The sequence below is a fragment of the Cygnus olor genome, chromosome 1, assembly GCF_009769625.2.
Source record: "Cygnus olor isolate bCygOlo1 chromosome 1, bCygOlo1.pri.v2, whole genome shotgun sequence".
In the NCBI taxonomy this organism is placed as follows: domain Eukaryota; kingdom Metazoa; phylum Chordata; class Aves; order Anseriformes; family Anatidae; genus Cygnus; species Cygnus olor.
In genome coordinates this window covers 169991659-170015129 of record NC_049169.1, presented here as the reverse complement: position 1 = coordinate 170015129, position 23471 = coordinate 169991659, and the positions used below count along the sequence as shown (strand labels likewise).

The window sequence follows — 23471 nt, the reverse complement described above, 5'->3', positions numbered from 1 at the left end:
TGAAGACCCTCACTTGCTCCAGGAGCTGATGCTGAGACCCCACTGGCTGCAGCAGCTGCCACCACAGGGCAGGGCACCCAGACACCAGCCTGACACCAGGAGTTGGCACCAAATTTCACTCAGACACAAAGATCTCACCAGGAGCTGGCACTGAGCCCTTGAAGTGCTGACACATAGGGGACAGAGGTGAGGTTAGTCAGAGAGAGAGAGTCAGGAGAAGATTAAATGACAACACAGGCCAGACTGCAGTAATCAGGTACAGAGCTCAGCCAAAGCATACTGACTAGCCCCATTTTATATCCCTTTCTGTTTTTCCTTTGTTCCTCCCTGATCTTCTTCCCCTAAAACTTCATTTATAAACTTTGCACAGTTGTTGCACTTTGCAACATTATCAAGTTATTCTAAGGAATAATAACAAGTAATTACAATTTTAATTATGCTACATATGCAGGAGTACATACAGCATGAGCTGGGGTTATTATTGAGGTCCACACCACATGTCCAAAATTCAAATCTAAAATCTGTGACATGGTTAATCATAAACCATCATTTTTAGGGGAAAAATATAATATATGGGTTTTCTTTAGATCCTGGATATATATCCACTCTTTATTTTTAATCAGGAAATACCACATCTTTGTTACGTGAAACTCAAACTAAAAGGAGCATTCAGTTCCAAATATAATTTATGTCAGTTGAAAAAATACCTTGTATCAAAGCAATTTCAATATATAATTTAGGACATGTTGGCTCAATATGGTTTTGAACCTGAGCTGAGTTTACAAATCAGAAAAAGAACTGGTAGTAGATACACCGAGTCATTGTTCTATTAGTCACCTACTGTGGCAGATTCCATAAAGCTCGTCCAGGTGAAGCATGACTTCACATCCACAAGAGATACAGAGAAAAATTGATTCTGTGTCTCTTAGATGGTGACAAAGGATAGAAAACTCCGGTGTTGATAAAGGACAGTTCAAGCATAATAGGAACACTTTTTTTTTTTTTTTTTTTTTTTTTCAGACCAGGTAGTCAGCCAGCCGATACTTTCTTTTAATCACAGTAAAACCAAAAGTATCTAAAATCAACCACACATGAAACTGGTCTAGCTGCTCCTTTCCTGCTACAAAATAAATAAATAAATAACCTTAAAATATGTCTAGTACTTTCTAAAAATTGTAATTTGCAAAATTACTGGATATATTTTATAGCTGTGGTACTTGAAAATGCAAATAAAAATATCAAGAAAATATCTTGGAGGACAGGGAGGAATGGAAGGGAGATGATGGGGGTATTCCTGTTCTTGTTGGCACAGGCACAGAAAAGTAAAACCTGTGCTTGGCATAGCATATCATATTTTACTTCATTAAAATATTTTATTTTAAGATACTGAAAACATTTTAAAAATACATCTTAGTTGCAGCTTATCTTTTTTTTTTCTTATATTCTTCTGTCATATTTTTCTCACTTCTGTTGTCTTGATGTGAAGAATTATAATTGAAAATTGTTGTGGTTTAGCCCGGCTGGCAGTCAAACACCACACAGCCGTTCGCTCACCCTCCCCCCTCCCTCTCCGGGATGGGGGAGAGAAACGGGAAAGTGAAGTCTGTGAGTTGAGATAAAGACAGTTTATTAAGACAGGGAAAAGAATAACAACAATAATAATAATAATAATAATAATAGTATTAATAGTAATAATGTGTACGAAATAAGTGATGCACAATGCAATTGCTCACCACCCGTTGACCGATGCCCAGCCTATCCCCGAGCAGCCGGCCCCCCCTCCACCCCGGCTAGCCACCCCTATATATTGTTCAGCATGACGTCAGATGGTATGGAATACCCCTTTGGCCACTTTGGGTCAGCTGTCCTGGGTCTGTCCCCTCCCAGCTCCTGCTGCATCCCTAGCCTGCTCGCTAGCAGGACAGAGAGAGGCTGAAAAGTCCTTGGCTTGGTGTAAGCACTGCTCTGCAACAATTAAAACATCAGCATGTTATCAGCGCTCTTCTCGTTCTAATCCAAAACATGGCACCCTGCCAGCTACTAGGAGGAAAATTAACTCTGTCCTAACTGAAACCAGGACAAAAATAAAAAATAAAAATAAAAAGCTAGAAATATCTGGAGCATTTTCATAGTTTTCCAGTGCTGTATACATGTACTTGTACCAAAGTACTTTATTTCTGACAATCCTAGCTTTATAAAATGTATTCTGATACCACAGTTTGTAATTTTACTCCATTAAAAAAAAATGTTTTGGAAAGTACTATCATGCATTAAAGACACAATCCTGAAATCATATGTCATAGAAACTCATATAGAAGAGCATGGGTTGGAAGAGACCTTACAGATCATCTAATTCCAACCCCCCTGCCATGGGCAGGGACACCTCCCACCAGACCAAGTTGCTCAAAATGCCATCCAACCTGGCCTTGAACACCTCCAGGGATGGGGCATCCACAGCTTCTCTGGGCAACCTGTTCCAGTGCCTCAGTACCCTTGCAGTAAAGAATTTCCTCCTAAAATCTTGTCTAAATATACCCTCTTTTAGTTTAAAACCATTCTCCCTTGTTGTATAATTATCTGCCAAAGTAAAAAGTTGCTCTCCATCTTTTTTTATAAGCTCCCTTTAAGTATTGAAGGGTTGCAATGAGGTCTCCATGGAGCCTTCTTTTCCTCAGGCTGAACATCCCCATCTCTCTCAGCCTTTCTTAGAGTAGAAGGTAGAGGTGCTCTAGCCCCTTTATCATCTTTGTGGCCCTCCTCTGGACCTGCTCTGACAGATCCACATCCTTCTTGTGCTGGGGCCCCAGACCTGGACACAGTACTCCAAGTGGGGCCTCACAAGAGCAGAGCAGAGGGGCACAGTCATCTCCCTTGATCTGCTGGCCTCTCTGTTGATGCAGCCCAGGATGCAGATCCTTAAGTAAGCAAAAGAATTAGTAGGTGCTGTACTTCAGAATGGATATCTAGAATAGGTGAGCCAATATTTTGGCATTCCTTGTGAGACTAAGTTTTTCCCACTGTCTTATTTTCCCAGAAACTGTCAAACACTGGCAGAAAGTTGGCTGTAAATAGTTTAAGTTATTTAGTTGAACTGAATGCTGAAAATTTGAAGTAGAGGAAAGACCATGCCATGTGATACTGACTGCTTGAAATGTCCTATAGCAGATGAGTTACAAGCTGTGTTGTAAACAGAACTTTAACATAAGAAATATAAACACAAGTTTTAAAAATTTTTCAGTATTGTATTCTAAAATACAATGGAAAGTAGCTTCTAAAATGCATTTTTCTTCCAATTATGTACATGAATCAAACAGAAAGTTATAGAAATCAGCATTAAGAGAAACTTTTCCATGGTAAGATTGCTTTATTCTGAAAATCAGATTTTCTAGCTTTGTACAACTATTGTATTGTTTTTGCTAATCAGGGATCCAAGAAATAATTACACTATTGTTTCTGTCATTGAATGTCTCACAGTGACAGATTTGGCACAAGATACTATCCATTATTATAAAACAAGATGCAATTTAAAAAACGTTTATACACTATATTGTTGCAAATAGAACCTGCTGAATTTAAACCAACTACGCTGGCTTCTGAGGTTACAAAGCAGGTACTTAAAATGCCCATTTCTTCACTCTATATAGCTGTAAGTTAAGACTCTCAATATCTGGCTTTCCAGAGAAGCAGAAATCATCAAAACATCTGATTCACAGATTCACACCAAGTCAAATTAAGCTGTACAGAATGGGCCATATGTTTGCATATCAGAATATTTATTCAAGCATGACACATCTTCAATTGTATGTGAGATTTTTATTTCAGATGAGGAGAATATTTGCATCAACAAAAACTCTTTCCCTTTCCTTTCCGAACTATTATGCCATTCTTTGTGTTTAGACAACAAAGAACATTATAAAAGAAAAACAAAGAGAAAAAAAGCAGTCTGGGAATACTTTCCTTATGGCAAAAATATTCACACTATGGAGGCTCAGAAGAGAAACTTGAAGCGAGTTCTTTTCCTTTATGGAAAAGAAACAGAAGAATCTATACAATACATACTTTACTGAAACTTAAACTCCATTCTTGGATAAAGAAGTCAGAGAAGAAGCATTTGAAAATAAAATCAATAGAAAACTGTTAAAATCCTACAAAATGGTGATGAAGGAAGTGAAATTGTTTGTGCACAACTTTAAGAAAATGCTGCGAGGATGCAAGAAATAACTATGCTTATTTGGAAGTCCTCTGTGGAAAATGTGAGTTTGTTCCTCTCAGGATCAAAACAAAGACTCCTGGTTTATGTACTAAAACATGGATATATATATATATATATATATATATATATATATATTTATATATATATATATATATTTTTTTTTTTTTTTTGTGATATCAAGCCTGTAGAAATAAAGTCACCAAAACCAAGCTAATAACAATTTCAGAGTGGAGGAAAAAAGATGTGCTTTGTATCACCACATTTTAAAATATAGTGTTTTAAAAAGAAAAAAAAAAAACACTATAGTTTAAATCCTCCTTTTCTAAAATTTCTCTTCTCTTAAGAGCCTAGACTGGAAGAAGATACAGTGCACCTTTTTAATGTAGAAAGAAAGCAATCTGGGATAAGGAAACTTTTTTTTTTTTTTTTTTTAACTAAAATACAACAACAAACTTGCACACACATATATATGTTTGTATTTGCTCCAGAAGGAATTGGCAAGGTCTCTGAATTAACATATAGTTGCTGTTTGTTTTATAAACAAGCAGTGCTTTTGTTTGTTGGTTTGATTTTTATTATTTTCAGTTCTGACTGACTTAATAAAAGCCTCCTAAAATCTATAGTCTACCTTCACATTTCCAAATCTGAAAGATGAATCTCAAATTATTTCTGACCTGCCTGTGGCCTTCTCTGAAAGTGTATAGTGTATCATGCAGGAAGGCCACAAAGTTCTGTGATTCTGTGATTCTGTGAAAGGCCCTCAAATAAGGTTTCATATAATTCAGCCTAGTGATCACTTGAACATACCTTCTTCCTTCATGTTTCTCTCAACTTTATGAAAGAATATGACTCTTAGGTAAAATCATTCTACTTTCTTACTAAAAAACCCCCCTTGCTTTCCCAAATAGTTTTTGGCTTAATTTTGCGTTGTGTGCAAATCATGCAGCATATCCCTGCAATTTGCTAGGAGAGACAGCATTCTTTTTTTCTTGACTACATCTAAACTAAGCTTGCTAGTGAAGACTCTATAGCAGTTGTTATTGAGGGAACCAATTTGAATCATGGGATAGCCCATTCTCTATTCCCATCTTGATATCTCTTCCAGAGGATCAAGGTGACAGAGGTTTCCATCAATATCTCAGGCTAAGAAAAGGACAGAAAAAGAAAAGACAATTTATTCTGCGTCTTCATGCTACGTCTTCATACTGTGTTGCATATATAAGTAGCTTCAGTGGTGTGGTATTCACTTGTTTTTAATTCCCATGGTGACAATGTTGGTATTGATTCCAGAAGGTACGTTGTTTTTGTGTCAGATAGTCATTTGATTTCTTCTACTCAATATCACAGAAATCGGTAAATATTAAAAGGAAGCATATAATCAACTGTTCTACCTCTGTTACTACTTAGGCTGCAGTTAACTGTGAACCCTTTCTTCAGTGTGAAAAAGAGGAGTCAGAGACAGACTGTCTCAATTGCAGTCTGCCCATTGACTGGGGAGGAAATCAGTGCTTGATGGCACACATTTAAGCATGGGGAACAAAGAGCCCCGTTGTTTGGGCAGTTGTTTTATTTTTACACTGATAGCAAATGAAGAAAGGTCTGCAATCAAATCCTCTGGTTTCAGTCATCTTTTGTGGTACTATCACTGTCTCCCTTTTTTAAGTAGTGACGTTACTTCATTTTATTTCACGAAACTACAGTCTTTGTGCTATAAAATCTTCCTGATTTTTGGTTTGGTTTGGTTTGGTGTTTTTGTTGTTGGTTGGTTGGTTTGGTGTTTTTGTTGTTGTTTGTTTCTGGATTTTGTAGTGGTTTTTGTTTGTTTGTTTGTTTTATTGGACACACTAAACCCAAGGCCACCATCTGTTTTATTTTAAGTTTTACCTTCCTAATTAGAAGGCAAATGCTCCTTTTCCTAATAAGCAGTTATCTATCTAAAATCATCTTGTCTGCAAGGTAAATTTGAACTAACATGAAGGCTGAGTAGTACAATTTAATCTAGGCTAAATCAGAGTGTTACCTTGTTCAACTTGGGAGTCTGCTAAAATACTAATAAATCATCAACATTTTCTGTCTTAGTCCCTTTCCCTGAATTAATTGTCTGAGACTCAGGAAATCACTTCTAAGCCCACAATTATGCAAACTAATATCTCAGATGCACAGAAAGGCAAGTGGGGGGGAAGAAGAGAAACTTCTGTATGCAATAAAACTTAAAAGAAAATAGCTAAGCGTGCTACTGGTAGACAAATAATCTAAATCATTAAAAATGTTCAGAAATATATTTCACCCAAATGGCTACAGCAAATTACAGTTTGGTGTATTTTTAAAGTATTTCTTACCAGAAACTCCCAGGAAAATAACCTTGAGAAAGGATTAATTAGAAAAGTAACTTTGAAGTAACTTTGTAGATACGTATTAAAAATTAGCTTTGTGACTTGGGTAGTATTCTAAACACGTGTAGTTAGTTAAGGGAGAAAGAGAGAGAGGTAGCTTTAGTGATATTCATGGCATCCTAAAAAAGAAATGTAAAATAACAGTAAAATGCCTTTTTGAGGTGTTTGTACTCAGTCGTTGACTACAGATGACTAGGTAAATATAGGATATTTAACTACTAGAAGACTTAAGACAGACTTATCCTTTTGTCAACTCTGTTGTTATACTCCATGACTGTAGAGCAACATGAAATCCAGAGTTTTCAAATTTAAATACCCAATGTTAAACTGCCAATAAGTACAGGTAGATCTTGCACTATATTCATACTGATTTAGGGACATGACTTCAGATATTCAATACTTGAAATTTTAGCTGCCATTAATGAAGAAATGGATCTCATAGACAAAAGATACTGCACTGACTATGAATTGCCTTATTTGTTGCTCTGGCACGTTTTATAAGAACTTGTTTGTATTACAGCATGCAAAGAAAATCACAGATAAACAATTTAGTTGTAATAGAATTATATTTCATGTGATCTTTAGTAATTTAAAGACTCCAGTGATCTTCAATTTATTTGTTTAGTTTGATTTTGCTGATGAGATCCTTCTAGAAAGACAGATAAAGCACCTTACAAGTGCACTCAATTGAAGAATTATTGCAGAAGCACTGTAGCAATTATAACGATAACCAGCATAACTTCTCTACACTCTCAGAAGTTTTACATTAATAAAAGTATTGATCAATAATGTATATGAACTATTAAAATGTAAAAACAGTTGTTGCTGAAATTCTACCAGTTTAATTATAATAATGAATTTGTCCTGATTTACATTCTGTAAAACTCATCTGGCTTCAGTAATGTTAACAGGATAAAAAAAAAAAAAAAAAAAAAAAAAAAAAAAAAAAAAAAAAAAAAAAAAAAAAAAAGTGAGGACTTTCTTTTAACTATAAATTACAGTTCCAGATTCGAGGGAAAAAAAAAAAATTGAGCATATATCCCATCTGTGGAATACATATCATGTCAAGGCTGCTTATAAAAGAAAAACTGTTATTGTCTTACCTGAATGACAAAGTAGTAAAAATACTGACTGCTATAAATTGTATTTATAGCTATTTAATGAGTTACAGAAGTACTCCATCAATTATGGCTTATTTATTGTATTGACTAAGTTGATACATGTGGTATCACATCAATAATCATTCTTGATATTGCATCTTCTTGATAAAAGCTGATAATGACTGTTACAATAGTGCTATGTATTTATGCTTTTATCACTTTCAGTCACAACAACAAATATGTGGATTTATGCAGTACCAGGAAGTGGGATACTTCCAAGTGATCTTTAAGAAAAAAAATGATGTGATAAAAACTTGCTTAGTATTCTGTCCAATTAGCACTCTTTAGTATAGTATGTGACCTTGGAAATCAAGTAGTCCATGGCTCTTGTGTAAAGGTAGCAATCATTTTTTCTGAGGTGATTCTACGTTATAATTAGCCTCCTCCAGATTCAACCACTTTGTTTTTAACTGTGTATGAAGGAGGAAGAAAAACATGCTTCAAAACCACCAATTTAACAGCAAATAGCCAGCTGTCCAATAGGAGGTTTTGTGCCAGAGGACTTTAAAGGTAGTCATATTAACACTGTTTTAAATGAGAGAGAGAGAGAGAGAGAGAATGCATGTTTGAAGGTCTTTAAACAACAAAACTCTAAAACAATTGGTGCAATTGGTGCAACAATCAGACAACCTGATATTGATCTTATCTTGTATTTATATGAGCCTGAAAAAATACAATTAAAAAGATCATTTTTCTCCTGGATGTGCGGAAAGAACTTGAATTCTCATAGATTCCTGTATTAGCATGGAGGCTGGAAGAGCAAAAGGAAGGATGTTCCCTATCAATCCTCCATCCCTCTCAATTTAGGGATGTTGTAGGGGGAATAGTACATTATAACATTGCCTTATGAACTAGTACTAGTGTGTGTAACAGGTATCTGTCACTGACAGCTCACTGGGTTACAATTAATTCTGAGTCATCAGTCATGTCTTCTCCCGCAAGCACAGAAAGCAGAAATAGAAGCAGCATTGCCCTTTGAGGATAAGACCTTTTACATGCTATGATTCTAGAAAGTAGCTGTACATCTGTTAACACAATGGACAGTATAGCTGTCAAATTAGGTAAATGGATCCACATTGGAAAAGCTGAAAGTGGGCATGATTGTCAAGGATAATACAGTTACACTGTTGCATCCTGAGAAAGATGCAATTTGTACAATATTTTAATTTTGAAACTATTATTATCCCAACTGATTGCACACACTATAAGTTAATTAAAACTCCACAGTTAAAACATATCTACACCTCTACTAGGAAAGAAGCCAGACTATAATGTATTTGCACCATGAAAACCTTTTTTTTTTTTTTTACTTATGATAGGATAACTATAAGAACTTTCTTAAGAACAGATTTCTAAATTATTTATTTTGTTTTGTTTGTTTTGTTTTGTTTTGTTTTATTTTATTTTATTTTATTTTATTTTATTTTATTTTATTTTATTTTATTTTATTCCAAACTGAAAACTCAGAGCTTCGGAGTTTTCATTTTACATATGTAAACACATGTTGCAGAAAATGAAAATTAAATTATTCAGAAACTCTTCACAGAACAATACACATTGCAACAAATACTTGCTACAAATTCTTTCTCCACCACATATAACACATATATACATATGATTGCTAATATCTTGTGATGTCAAAGGTTGAAAATCTTAATCCACAGAGAAGATTAGGTCTTTCAGTGGTTGAATGGGCCTTTTCGGTTTGATAATGGGTCTTTCATTCCTGTGCCATGCTGACTTTTGAGTGTAAAAAACAAATCTTTGGTATGTGAAATTATAGCACCAAATAAGATATGAAAGAGTAATCATATTAAGGTGTTTTCACACAGCAGTTTCTAGAAAATTCTAAAATACACTTCAGCAGTGTAAGAAAGATAAAACTTTAGTAACAAAGAAAATGAAAGAAGAAAGATGGAAAAATAAGGTCTGTTTACGTGGAAATCATCTACACAAAAAAGACAGCAGTACTAATGTGTTGCCAAAAGAGCAGGTACTCTCACTGGCATCTTATTGTATCAGTAAGACAATAAGTACAAGAAATGTATTTTCCGCTGGCCCCAAGTAGAAAAAAATGAGTTGACAAGAATCATTATTATTATTAGACTTCATCCAATTTTCAGTATTTTCCACAAATTACCTATGGCATGATCTTGACATATTAAAATTTATGGGTAAAACAAGAACTCTGACTATCTGAACAGTTTTAGAAAATGTTGCTAACACCACAGATCCCCTTAGAATAGGTTGAAAGATGACTTTGATAGCTTGTATTCATGTTCTGGTGTTGATGATCTCAACTAATTTGTGCCAGCTGAGCTTAAAGTTAGTAACTCACACTAGTCAATTTCTTTCTTCTAGTGACCTAAAGGAATAACTTCGCAGAAATTTTTGAAGTTACATTAGCTGATGTTTATAACTAATTTCTTCTGCTTAGCTTTTACTGGAAATATTTGCTAAGTCACTTATGCACAAGTACAGAGCTTCATATGATCTTGGCCTAACAATGAGTTCTCCGATGCTACATGTCCACAAAATTGGAGAAAAGAGGACGTGGAACATTTAGTTTAGGTATAAAACAGGTAGTGATTGGTGCATATTTTTTTTCTTTCTAGTTTACGTAGTAGCAAGTTTCTCATTTCACAGAATTTGTTGGATGTCACCACCTTTGATCCCATCAAGTTTAAACTGATGGACTTATTTGTACACTTTCCACCTAGAGCACATGACCATGTCTATTAATACAGATAGACAAAGACTGCTGACTTTTGAGCCCAACATTTACTAACATTTCAAGGATAATTTACATGTATTTTGCAAATGCTAGCTTTTCATCAGGCAAAATGACAAGCACAAACCTTCTGTTTTACATTTAATTATATGCAGCAATATTATTTTAAATAAAAGCATGAAAAACACAGAGGCAAATAGGAATAAAATTGCACTTCACATGAGTACTATAGAAGCACAAGTATACATCTTTGTTTTCCAGAGAAAGAAAATAATAATAATAATAATAATAATAATAAAGTTCAAAAAGTTTGTGTCTAAATCTAAGCCAATGGTTTAAGAATATTGCTGTTACCTCATTATATGGTCTATTACTAGCTATCTACAGATAGAACACATTTCTGAGTGAGAATTCATCATTAGAACAAATATTAAATAAAATATATCTAATTATGGGCAAATTGAACTGAGCTGCGTTATTGCTTTGATATCAGTTTCTCACGTAGTAGATCAGTTCCCTTTCTGATATGTACTACTATGGCAGATGGAAGAAAATGCATGGTGGTACTTTGGGATTTTAGTTATCAGAGCACAGAATACATCACAGAGCTCAGTGCCTTTGGAAGCCACCTTATCTCAGTCAGGTTGACAAGATACCTAAAGAATGCACCCAAACCCCACGATTTACCCTTTACTGTTGACAGATCACAGATATGAAAGTCTGCGAGATTTCACAGGAACTGCTGGTAGGGTGATAACTGGTCAAAAATGTCAGATGGCCACACCTACTTGAGAGAAAATCTGAAACTGGAACCTTTTTATTTAGTAGAAGAATGGGCAGAGGAAGAGGATGCTATTATTACTTTACTGCTACTAGAAAAATGAACGTGCAGTGAAAAGAGCAGTTGAAACAAATTCGAGACTGAGAAAATTCTCTGCAATGGAGACAAAATTTGCTGACATAGTTTCAATTTTAAGTTTTTAAAAGTAATAAACACAAGCCTAACCTAGTAAAGCCACTGGAAAATGTTCCTCTGATTTCAATGGGATTAGGGTTAGTATATCAACATCTTCACTTGCACTAAAGCATATAAAATTCCAAGCTTTTATTGTCAGCTATCGGTAAACCTTCTGAATGTTTCTGACTTTACTATTTTTTTTGACTGGAATTGTGTTACTCACACATATCATCCTTTGTACTGAAGGCACTCAACAAACATACTCAGCTTTTTTGCCTTGCTGTGTTGGATTTTTAATTTTTTTTTTCCAGTGTGTGCTACTAAGTTGTTCTTTGGATATAAAAATTTAAATCTGATTATGGCTTCTTAAACAAGCTTTAACTGTATAAATAATCACTCATATTAGACATTAAATGTCTGTGTGCAGAATTCTGTGTTTGAACTTCTTAGCAACAGTTACACATGTATTCTTTTAGTAGCCTACAACTCTATTTTCTAAGTGGTGATGAAATAGTTATGGCTAATTATTGAACTATATAAAAAACATGCCCTCAAATTTTGAATTATACAATGGCAAAACAAAAAAAAAAAAAAAAAAAAAAAAAGAGAGAAATCAAAAATTTAGCAGGTAGGGCATGTAGATTGGTGGATTGGTGTTTTTTGTATCAGGCTTTTTTTTTTTTTTTTTTTTTTTTTTTTTTTTTTTTTTTTAAGATTTCCTTATTGAAACTAGGGAAAAAATGCAGCTAAAACTACATTTGTGTAAGTTCTTACCATAAATTTTCCTTTTCCATACAAATAGTCATAGATAATATTTACTGCAACTGGCTTTATTGAAATGAATAAAATCTAAATGATTAAAGAATTAATTCTGCATCTAATGCAATCATGAGCCTAAAACATGTACATACAACAAATTAAAGAAACGCCTCACATGCACTTTGCAAAATACTAGTAGGTATGGGTTTTGCTCTGAGATAGGCAAAGTTAGTAATCGTTATTTCTTAGGAATGTAAACAGTTAAAAATGTCTAGAATTGAAACTAGAAAGCCTGGACAGTATATTTTGAATAGCAGTCAATAACAGAAGTAAAGTTAACAAAAATAACTCAACATCAAACTGTACATAGTTAAATTAATAATGAGGAAGCCAAATGTTTCCCACAATAAAAAAAAAATAAAAATGATATGGTACATGCCCTGGTTTGACAGATGGAAGGAAAAGAAAGACAGATGTGCTCTAATTTCTTGAGCCATTTTTTTTTTTTTTTTTTTTTTTTTCATTTCATAAGAAGAAACTGCTAACTCAATAACACTGGCTTCAGATATTCACCACAGCAATAATTCCAAATATCCCTTAGGACTTTGCCTGCTGGTATCATCTTGAATTATATTCAGTAACAAGAAAAATGACTAACAGCTGGCACTTTTCTTAGAAATGGCTAAACATCAACCAGGTCCAGTTTGTCAGCCTTTGTAAAGAGGACCATCTGGAATGCTGGCCTGAATCTTAACAATTAAAATCAGGGGCCAGGTCATACAAGTAACATTTTAAAGAATTTATGATACTGAGTTTTTAAACTAAACAGAAAATGACAGATAAGCTAATGTGTGAGAGGATATAAGCAGCCATTCCAAACTAGGGGATGGAGGGCAATCATGAGGATAAAGTACAGGACATGGAGTTAGAAGATGGACTTTGTGACAGATTTCATGAGTTATTACTTATGGTGTGAGTCACTGTAATCAATGGAAAGTTTCTTATTAGATTCAGAATCATATAGCTGGAGTCTCTTTCCAGCTACTGAGTACCAGGGGCCAGCTGCCCTCAGATACCAGTGACGTGAAGCACTCAATATTTTTGCTTAATAATGAGTGGGAAATATTGTCTTTTTTTTCATCTAGGCACGATTCCTAAAAAGGCTAATGTGATATTTGCAAATTAATTTAAGAGGTCTCATAGCAAATGTTATCCAAAGAATAAATATTTTATTATTGTATAATTTGAGGTAGAAGAAATGTGTTTATAATTTCCATCTACTTAATTGTAAAAGGCTTTACACAGAGCAGGGGAAGGGTAGGGGAGAAAATAGAAGAGTGGCACTGTGAGAAGTAATACTCAAACAACACAGAAAAGTATGCTGTTCGCCCACAAAATTTACAATCTGATTGAAGACTGGATGAAGTAAAGATAAGAGAGCCATGGGGAAATAAAGGTAGCAGTAACAGCTCCATGTGACTACTGTGTGTAACAGCTCCATATGATTACTACGTATACTGCTATGTGTACTGCTTGATGGATCTAAATCATTATGCTTTATGGTTGTATCTGGGGATATTTTCCTTCTCAAAAAAAAAAAAAAAAACCATAAATAAAAAACACAACAGATATTTCTCTGAATTTTTTTCACAACCTATTACATTTTAATTTAATCTCCTAATTCCACTTGTATGACAAATTTTACTTTAAGGTATTCCTCTTTGTACTTTGATTTTTAAAACAATAATAAACAGTAATTACATATATTTCTTCCCCTCTAGATATTTATACACACTCTATGATATATACATTATTTGATATCTATATTAATAGGCATTATCTATGATAATATTTATATAATAATAGAAATATTGCTCACAGAAATAATATTGTTATAATATATAATTTGTAATTTGTAATGTACATATTACTATTTTTAACATTTTGTTTATATTAATAATGGTGTGGGTCTCCTCTGAACCAGCAACATAAAATCTTCTTTATTCAATCCTGTTTTCTGTCTAAACTCAAACATGAAAAACATGTGTTGTGCCAGTCTCCAGAATAAATGTTTCAAATGGTACCAATGCCAATTTAATTGGCATCTAGCACAAAGACCCTCTATGTTTATATGTGAAAGTGTTTAATTTCATATTGAGATGATTAATCAGAGCAAATGTCTTTATTTTCTGCTGTTTTAACTTCAAGAAATGATCTCTTCTGTTTTTATCCTATTATAAAGATCGTTACAAAAATGGGAAACAATTAACACTGGGTTTAATGTGTGAATGCCATAGAGCTGAAGTAATTGCACTCAAGGTCTGCTAACTTTTTAATCAGGCATTTGGTTGCAAGCTGCTCACGATTGATTCTGAGAGAAGAACTAACAGAATCTAGGCTGCAAAAGCAGGTGTGCCAAAAAAGCAGACATATTGGCAAAACCAATGAAAGAGTCTAGAGGGCAAAAGAAGCAAAAACTAATAGAAAATTTTTCTTAAAAGACTTTTGCTTGGTGTCCAGTCATAATTGAGTGAAATTAATTGCAGCAAATGAGCACAGAGAGAATTTTTTTGACCAAAATAATTAAGAAATATGAACAGCAAAACCACAAATGCTCAGTTTAGAGAAGACTTGCCAGTCAGAATCTTAGTGAGCAGAATTAATTAGATTGGGGAGTTGAAATTTTCATACGCATTTTGCTAAATAAATAAATAAATAAATAATGCCATGAGATGTTTCTGGAATTACAGTTAGAACACATGCTATTCTCAGCATTTATGCTTTATTTTGGAGGGAAAAAAAAAAATCTATCCAGTAAAAATAAGTATTTTTTTCCTTTCCCTAATATCTATTATATCTATTCTCCATGCTTAAAAGTGTCCTGAATTCAAAAGTGCTTGTGCAGCAAATCATTTGGTGCACTTATAAATTCCATGTGTTGATGAACACATGGCTACACACATATATCTATAGGATCACAATTATATCAAAGAAGAAACTGTATCCACTTGCAAGAATATTATATAAGTGAAAATTGCAAGCTCAGATCAAAGAGTGAACTATTCATGTGAGCACTCCCATCTGAAAAATGCACTTCCTTGGTTCGTACTGTAGAGTTAAAATAGATTCCTTTCAGAATTGCCTTTAAATAAAATGTGACTTTTATGTAAGGTGTTTGCCTTCAAGCTTTTATATTTATTTGTTTGTTTCTTTGTTTGCTTGATCCATTTTCTTTAATTGAATCACCTATGCACCTAATTCTAACAATTTTGTCATACAATTAAAATTCTATACAAAGGAATAGTTTATATAACCTTATATAACAGTTCTATATCAGGATCTTGACCAAAGTCCCCAAAACATCTAGATTAGTAATAGAAAATATTATTATCAAACTACATTGATAATAAGCTTCTGACAATTATTAATGCAAATCAGGAAAAATTTCACTTATGATCCAGTAAACACCATCTTGGGGGAAGAAAAAAGAAAAAAAAAAAATGCACAAAAACCAAAACAACAACAGCTAGGTAATAGGTATCACAAGGGGTTTAAGAAGGTTTACCTCGTAGATATCTCTGAAAACACTGCACAAAGAACACTTTTTAAAAGAAATGGTAAAAAACTGACTGATATGCCACCTTCCATTCTTTGCTATTTCTGGGACAAAACAGTAAAAGCTGCCTTAGAATCTGACTAATATGCTCTGTTGAATATAAAGATATCTAAACATTGTTCTAAACTTTTGCTATTCCCTTTTTTTTTCCCTTTTCCCAAACAACTGAATTCTACCAAGTACAAAATGTATTAATTAATTAACTTAGATCAAGTGTTGCAGTATACAGATGCCCACATCTAAACAAAGGGACCCAAAAGCATAATTTCAAATCCTTATAGAGCTGACTGAGTACAGGAGGAGGTAGGGTATCAGAAGATTTAATCATTGTCCTATTTGCTTTAATCAATAGCATCATCTACTCTCTAGTAGAGTATGGATGCTTGATCTCCAAATGCTTGAAAACAGAAAGTTGCAGCAGTTTGGGCACCAGCAGAGCTAAATAGAGAGGATGGATTCTAACAGATGACCTGAGATGCCTAAGAGTTTTCCTGTTTTCAAACAAGGTGTCTAAATGACAGAAATTATGTGAAACAATACCCAGTTCAATGGCCACTGTCTCACCTTGGGACAAGTCTGGAAGAATAGTCACATATTTGTGAATCTGCCAACACTGATTTTTTTTTTCCTGTCTTTCACCTTCCTTCTAACAGCTATCACTCAGTCACTCTACTGTCTGTCATCTGCAGGTGAAGGGTTTGACAGAAATGAAAAGCAGTGGTCTGGCACAGGGCCACCCACACAATCTTACAGAATCCCTTAATCATAAAGGACTTTCACATCTCTCTGATCTGGGAACAATTCAGCATAGATGCCAGAAGGAAGAAGAACAAAGAAAATGGCATTTGAAAATTCCTTTAGTGGCTTAATAACACTGCTGAGATGGCTTTTGCCAGACTAAACAGATATGCTCCTTTGGACTCTAAATATTGCTCTGAAATCAATTCCCCAACCATTGTCCAGAGTTTAACAGGGGTTGGGATACCAACAATCAAACTTCGAAGTGTTTCTTCAAATTCCGGTGAAGTTGGCTATGGAGACAGCTAGAATACTCAGGTCTTTCCAGGCCAAGGAGAGAGAGGGCAATTTGGTTTCTTTGTAATTGTTGTCTCTAAAGGACTTGGACAATCCAATTACAACATAACAACTTATTTCAAAAATGCTTAAAAGTAAAGATTGAGGGTGGGGAGGGGGGAGTAGTGAACTAGCTGATATTTTTGAATGGTGCCTACATTCAGCACTGCATTCTGACGCTTTGGGAGAACACTACAGAAGCTGCAATATATTAGTGAAACTTGACAGGATAAGGATCTTCCTTCACTTGCCATTTTGTTTTGAAGTGACAAGAAAGCTACAGGCAATAGAGGACTTCAAGATGAGGATTCTATCTGATACTTACATGAAGCATCAGTGAATGCAGTCCTTTAAGTGATGTCAACAATACAACCCATAAGTATATATAGGCAGAAAAAGTCTTTTAAAAATCTTAGAAGAATCATATTTTGAAAGTAAGTTATACTTTAGTTTCCTACATGCCAATACTCACCTACATAATTCCTCTGAGACACACTCAAATATTAAAAGAGACTATTTGCCTATCTACATTCATTCAGTTGAGCACTCAGCAGGATCACTTTCTTGTGATGTTTCTAGTACTTGGGTTAATTTCATTACACTCTCTGAGATATTCATCATAAAGAAATATCAGGATATCAAAATGCAATGTAATACTTAATTCCAGTCCACTTATATGGGTGAATCAAATTACTGTCAATCTGGAAATTTGCTCTGAGTTATTGGTGAATATAATCATTCCTTCCAGGTCCTTATCAGCTTCTGCAGAATCTAAGCTTTCAGAAAGTTCTGTAAAGAAGGTCTCAAAACTATAAACTGAATAAAACCAATGCAGTGCTTGCTTTCTAAATCAGCAGACAGACAGCTGGAGTGCCACTGCTCTAACCCAAAGATTTGACAGGCTACAGCAGAGTTAAAACTGACAAGAGTCTTTTGTCATATTTTCCTGCTGCTATTCAAAACACTCTGAGCAGTAGGAGACTGACGAGAAGGAGGTTAATGTTGTTCTGCAGCCGTTTAGACTGTGCAAGACTTAAGAAAGTAAACACTATAGGAATGTTTCATTTCTGTAAATTGCAGCACATGTGATTTGGTGGAGATATATTAGCAAGCTAGCTACTCATTTCAGCCAGACTTCATAATGCCTTTAAAAGTTATTGTTGTGGTTGTTGTTGTTGTTTTGTTTGTTTGGTTGGTTTTTTTTTGTTTCATTCCTTGATTACTCTCCATTTAACAATAAAAATCCAGGAAAAAAAGCCTGAATGTCCGCTTTAGTGCATTACATTGTTCCAGAATACTGTCATCCATAGAGCAATATCACTTTCTTTTGCTGTTTGGAGCAAGATGAAAGAAGCAGTAATTAGACTGCCATCAGATCATAATCCATAATCTAGATTTCTGCAGAGGATGCAAGGGATGTACACTGTGGCCAGGTAAGTGGCAATGTATTTGAATGTAGATATAAATGTAAATAAATAAATAAATAAAGGAGAGAGGACTGAAACTGGGCAGAAAGAAGATGACTGTGGCGAGGGAAACAGTCTGAAATTTGTAGGTAGGAAAGAATGAAAAGAAAGGCAACACAAAGATAGTGGATAAGATCAAGACTGTATGACAAGCCAAGGACAAACAAAAACAGATATTCATTCCTATTTACCAATGGAAGAAGAGGAAGGTGATGAAAGAAAGGAGATTTTAAAAGAAATTGAGAGAAAAGCCTCTAGCAGGCCTGCACAGATATAGGACTAATAATGGGGTAGAGAAGACAATTGAGAAAAAGAAGCTTTTGAAGAGAAAATGACCCCTGATTGTCCAATTTGTGATTGGACAAACCTCTTCTGGGAATGAACCAAGACTGAGTAGTTAATGGTACCGTTGTGAGCAGAAATGGATCACTTGTTTCAAATTTAGGTATTAAGAGATATAGGGATAGACAAGGGATACAAAATAGTCCTCTGGCAAAGAGTGATGAATGAATCCTACTCTGAATTAGATTTTGTCTCTGCCTTCACCATACAAAATGTTTATATGATACTAGAAAAGTTGATAAACTTTGTACAAATGACCAGTTAGCATGAAAAGAACAGGTTACTTCTCAATTCAGTGGAGAGAAATGGGCATTTGCCAAAGATGTTCTTTGTAAGATATCATCTTTATGATAGGCTGAATCACATCCTGTCACTGCCATTTGCTTTCCGTTGACTAAAAATAATGTCTATGTGACTTCCTCTAAAGTAACATGAAATAATACTGAAGTTGGGTAATTTCACCTTTAGTTTCTGTTCTTTATTTCCTGAATGGTTTATTTATGGCCCAAAAGTTGAGACTGAGTATGCAACAGTGCCTTATGCTCTATTTCTCCAAAGCTGCAGAGGATGCTAATATCCTTTTGATTCTGGACTGAAGAATAAATGTATTAATATTTGTGAAGCATTCAGATACAGTAGTGATAAATGTCATAGCAAATTCTATTAGAAAACTAATAGTTCTGTCTTCAGAACAGGATATGAACACTGCAACAAATAACATCAACTTATAGTGAACAAGGAGAAGAACAAATATTGAGGTTAGCTCATTAACTTGGACTGACTATTTTGTGCACTGAATACAATCATGATTCTCTGGAAACAATGATCAATATATGATTAGGTAATTAAAAACTGTATTGTAATTCCTACACATAGTGGGGCTGAAGAGTTTCCAGTAATAGCATGAATACTGGCTTCTAGATGCTGGATTCTGCAACATTAAAATGATGATGAAGCATTCTTTGTTCTTAGTGGATATACCACTGCAACATGGAAACAGGTAGGGAAAGAGGATGTCTTGCCAAGATATTCACACTAGAAGTATGAGATATAGTTCTGCCAAGGGAAGAATATCAAATTAATTGGAAACAAAATCTATGCTTTCCATACAACTTAAAAAAAAAACAACAACAACAACAAAAAAAAACCTTTTTCATCTTTGCCAAGTCTTTAAATCTTTCAGAAATGTGGTTCAGTTTTCTCCTGTTTGTTTCATTTATATCCTCTTTATCCTAGCCCAGGAGTTTTAATTGCTTTTCTTCTTTACGAATTAAAACAAACTGACATTACTAAATATATTCAAGCTTTTGTTTTTTACTCTGTCTGCTAAAGCCATCACCAGAAAACATTATTTTTGACAATACTTCCATTAAATCAAATGCATATTTGTTTGACATTCCCTCACATTTTTCAACACTCACTGTTTAGTTTTTATTTATAAGCCTCACGGATTGCAGACTGAAATGTTTCCACAAAGGCATACTTGGCTCAATTTGTATGCTAGTCTAACTGGCAAGAAACAACAACAGTGTTCAGGACTAACTCTCTCCTCTCTTTGGAAAGAAAGACACTGTGAAAAGTGGACCTATGCACACAGTCATTGAGAAATCTGAAAGCGCTGTGATTGGAAGTGACAATATGGCTTGCTTAGTGAGGATTTGTTTTGAATGTGCAGCTTCAGAATTATTTACTAATTAAAAATGTTTTACCATGGAGGAACCCGTTGAGATTTGCCTCTTGTTTCCTAGAGCGCAGGAGCGTGAAATCATGGATGAATGAGCTATAGCACTATAATTTGCTTCTGTCAGTTTAAATGAAAAGGTCTGAAATGAACTGGCAAAATTAGTTCACAACATTTTACCCACCAGTAAATGCAATTTAATTTAATGGTAAACTGTAAAAGTACACTCACCTTTCATGAACTTCTAATTTTATGCCAGACAACAGAGTTCTTTCCCCTATATCCTACTCCATGCCATCTTCAGACTGAGAAAATTAAGGTATAACCAATTGACATTGAATTCCTGACATCCAGCACTGAGAAGAGAATGTTTCTTGCACATGATTAAGGCTGAAAAATTCACCTATGTACTCCAGTTCTCCCCTCTGCTTCTTCCCCTACATGTAGTTGACTTAGACTGTTTTATTCTGGTATTTACTGTGCTGAAATAAACAGCTAGAAAGAAAGACTTTTAACTATTGGGGTGGAAGAAAGAAAGGATACTTCCTGGCAGTAACAGATATAGATGTGACTATAGGGGATTAGTATCACTCTTACTGATAGAATAAAGTCACTTACCTGTGAAATTACTCATAATTAGGATGACCTCATTCAAAATCCAGTTAAAGTAAGATAGTAGGTAAGCAAATCAAAATCTTCTGTTCTTCAAAGACCGATAGTATGCAGTATCCATCTGTTAAGAATAACTACCTGTTTTATCAACTCACTATATTGTCTCAAGTATTAAACAGGAAAGACCCATGTGCAAGAGGATCTTCTTGGAGGGTGAGCAATTGTTCTCTGCTACCTGGTGTCTCACCCTAGCAAGGAAACAACAGGACAACCCCAGAACTTCATTTATCCCCTGTCAGACTCCATCTCCACCTGTTGATTAACAATATAGGAGGCAGAAAACAAATATAACACAGTCTATTTCTTGTTATCAACACAGGGTCATTAGTTTCTGTATCATGCCCAGAAGTAAATCTAATGAAGAATCATTGTGTTCCTCGAAGCTAAGGTTACATTTTACATGCCCAAGCTCACCATCATTTCAAAGTGCTCAGTTACCAGCATGTGTGAGTTCAGCCAAAAGCGTATGATAGATTACATCCATAGCAAGTGGATGGCAATATATGCATGTTTATACAAAATACAAGTTTCAGTGTATAAAAAGTTATACTCTATGATTCACACTCTACCCCTATAGCTGGAAACAAGTGTCTTCTTCATATTGGGTTAACTATTTATTTGCAGTCAGCAGTCATCAGAAGGAGCCCTAGTATCTAGGCAGACAATGGCAACAGACTATTAGTAAAAGTATAATTATTTTTAAGGGGAACAAAGAGATAATTCTTCAGGAAAATTCTGATTTACACTTATAGAATGACTCAGTGATGTTTAAATCTTATAAACATAATGTGGGATTGGATATAAAAGTCACATACGACCCCAGATCTGTTCAGTGTAGAGGCACTTAAATGACCTAAAGCTGGTATAAAAAGTGAATCCCAACCACATAGCTGAGAAGAGATTTTGTAGCCTGATGCCTGTCTAATACAAAGAGTGAGAAAAACCTCTCATCATCAAAATCACTGACAGGAAAATCACTTTTCCTGGAATCTAAAAAGTAGTGTGCCAGGTTGAATAAGTTCTGCAAATTCATGGTAAAACTGACTTACTGCGTTGATGGTGTTAGGGAGGGACATAGCATGCATGACATTGCCAGAGTAACCCTAAAATGTACTAGGCCATGCTTAACATTCAATAGAGCTAAAATGCAAAAATGTGTCCTTCAACAATATTCATTCTCTTTAGCTGGAGAAGGATAAACTTTCTGTATCTGCACTCCGATGGACTTATATAAATAGAAACCACCATTATGTGTAGGTAAAAATGTGTTGATTTTTTTTTTTGTTTTTTTTTTTCCTATTCAATTTTTATGTGAAATTTTATTTAAGATAGTGACAAATATGGATGATGATGTATTGCATGGAGGGGTGTGGGGAATCTTTCACAGCAATGTCTTTTTTTTTTTTTTTTTTAAATCAAACATTTGTAATAGTCCCACATGATTATATAGTGAGCATTTTTATACCACAGAAGTCAATTTCATTGTACTGTTTCAAATATAGCCAGAAGGTGCATTAGCACCTCCAGCCAAATTTCAAGACTTGCACAGTAACAATGACATCACAAATGATACAGATCATCTGCACCACAACTGAAAAGGAGGAGGCTGTAGGATATTGAATCAGGACTTATAGAACTTCTTTTGTGTAACAAAGTACGTGTGTATTCTCCAACTTTTGCCACTCACAGTCTAAATACGGGTGTTCAAGGAAAGTTTTGCATTCTTGAAAGATATACACCTGTGTTTCATAACATAAATTTGCCTTGGATTTCCTTCCTTGACTTTATTTTGGCTAGGACAACATTCTTTTTTAATCTTTAGTTCTTAAGAACTAAATTATAATCTCCACTGGAAGAATTTTGTGGATGTAGAATTTGGGTTTACATGTATGAACTTACTTTTTGGGGAAGAAGGGAATGTTAAGAAATGAACTTGCCAGTTGCTTGTTGTTTTGCATCTTTCTGTTGTTGTTTTCTTTATTTTAATTGTGTCAATTACAATAATGATATTTAAGTAATGTTTTTTCTTTAGATTCCTCTATCTAGGTCCTTATATCCAGATCCTGCCTAAACCTTAAGAACCCTTTCTTTATGACATTTAAAAAGACATTTGTCAGCTATGATTACATAAGTAAAAACCATGTATTTTAACCTCATACTTTGCTTATAACAACACCTCTTCCTTACATTTTATATTTATATATAAAAAAGTCTTGTTTTATTTATTTCCATTCAGAATCATATCACAAAGATCAGCCAACTATTCCTACCTATGTTTTAATGATAGTATATAAAGATTTTATTTAAAAAGAGAAGGAAAATAATGCTTATCCACAAAATTCTTCTCCCCTAAATGCACACTTGTTGATCTTCAAAAAGCATTAGACCCTTCTTACTGCATAAGGG

The 23471-nt window shown here is 34.5% G+C and overlaps 1 protein-coding gene across 4 annotated transcripts in view; it reads right to left on the bottom strand.

The window, feature by feature from the left end:
• PCDH9 (protocadherin 9) overlaps window positions 1-23471 on the bottom strand; it is a 694514-nt gene that overhangs the window by 250313 nt on the left and 420730 nt on the right. The window lies entirely within an intron of this gene.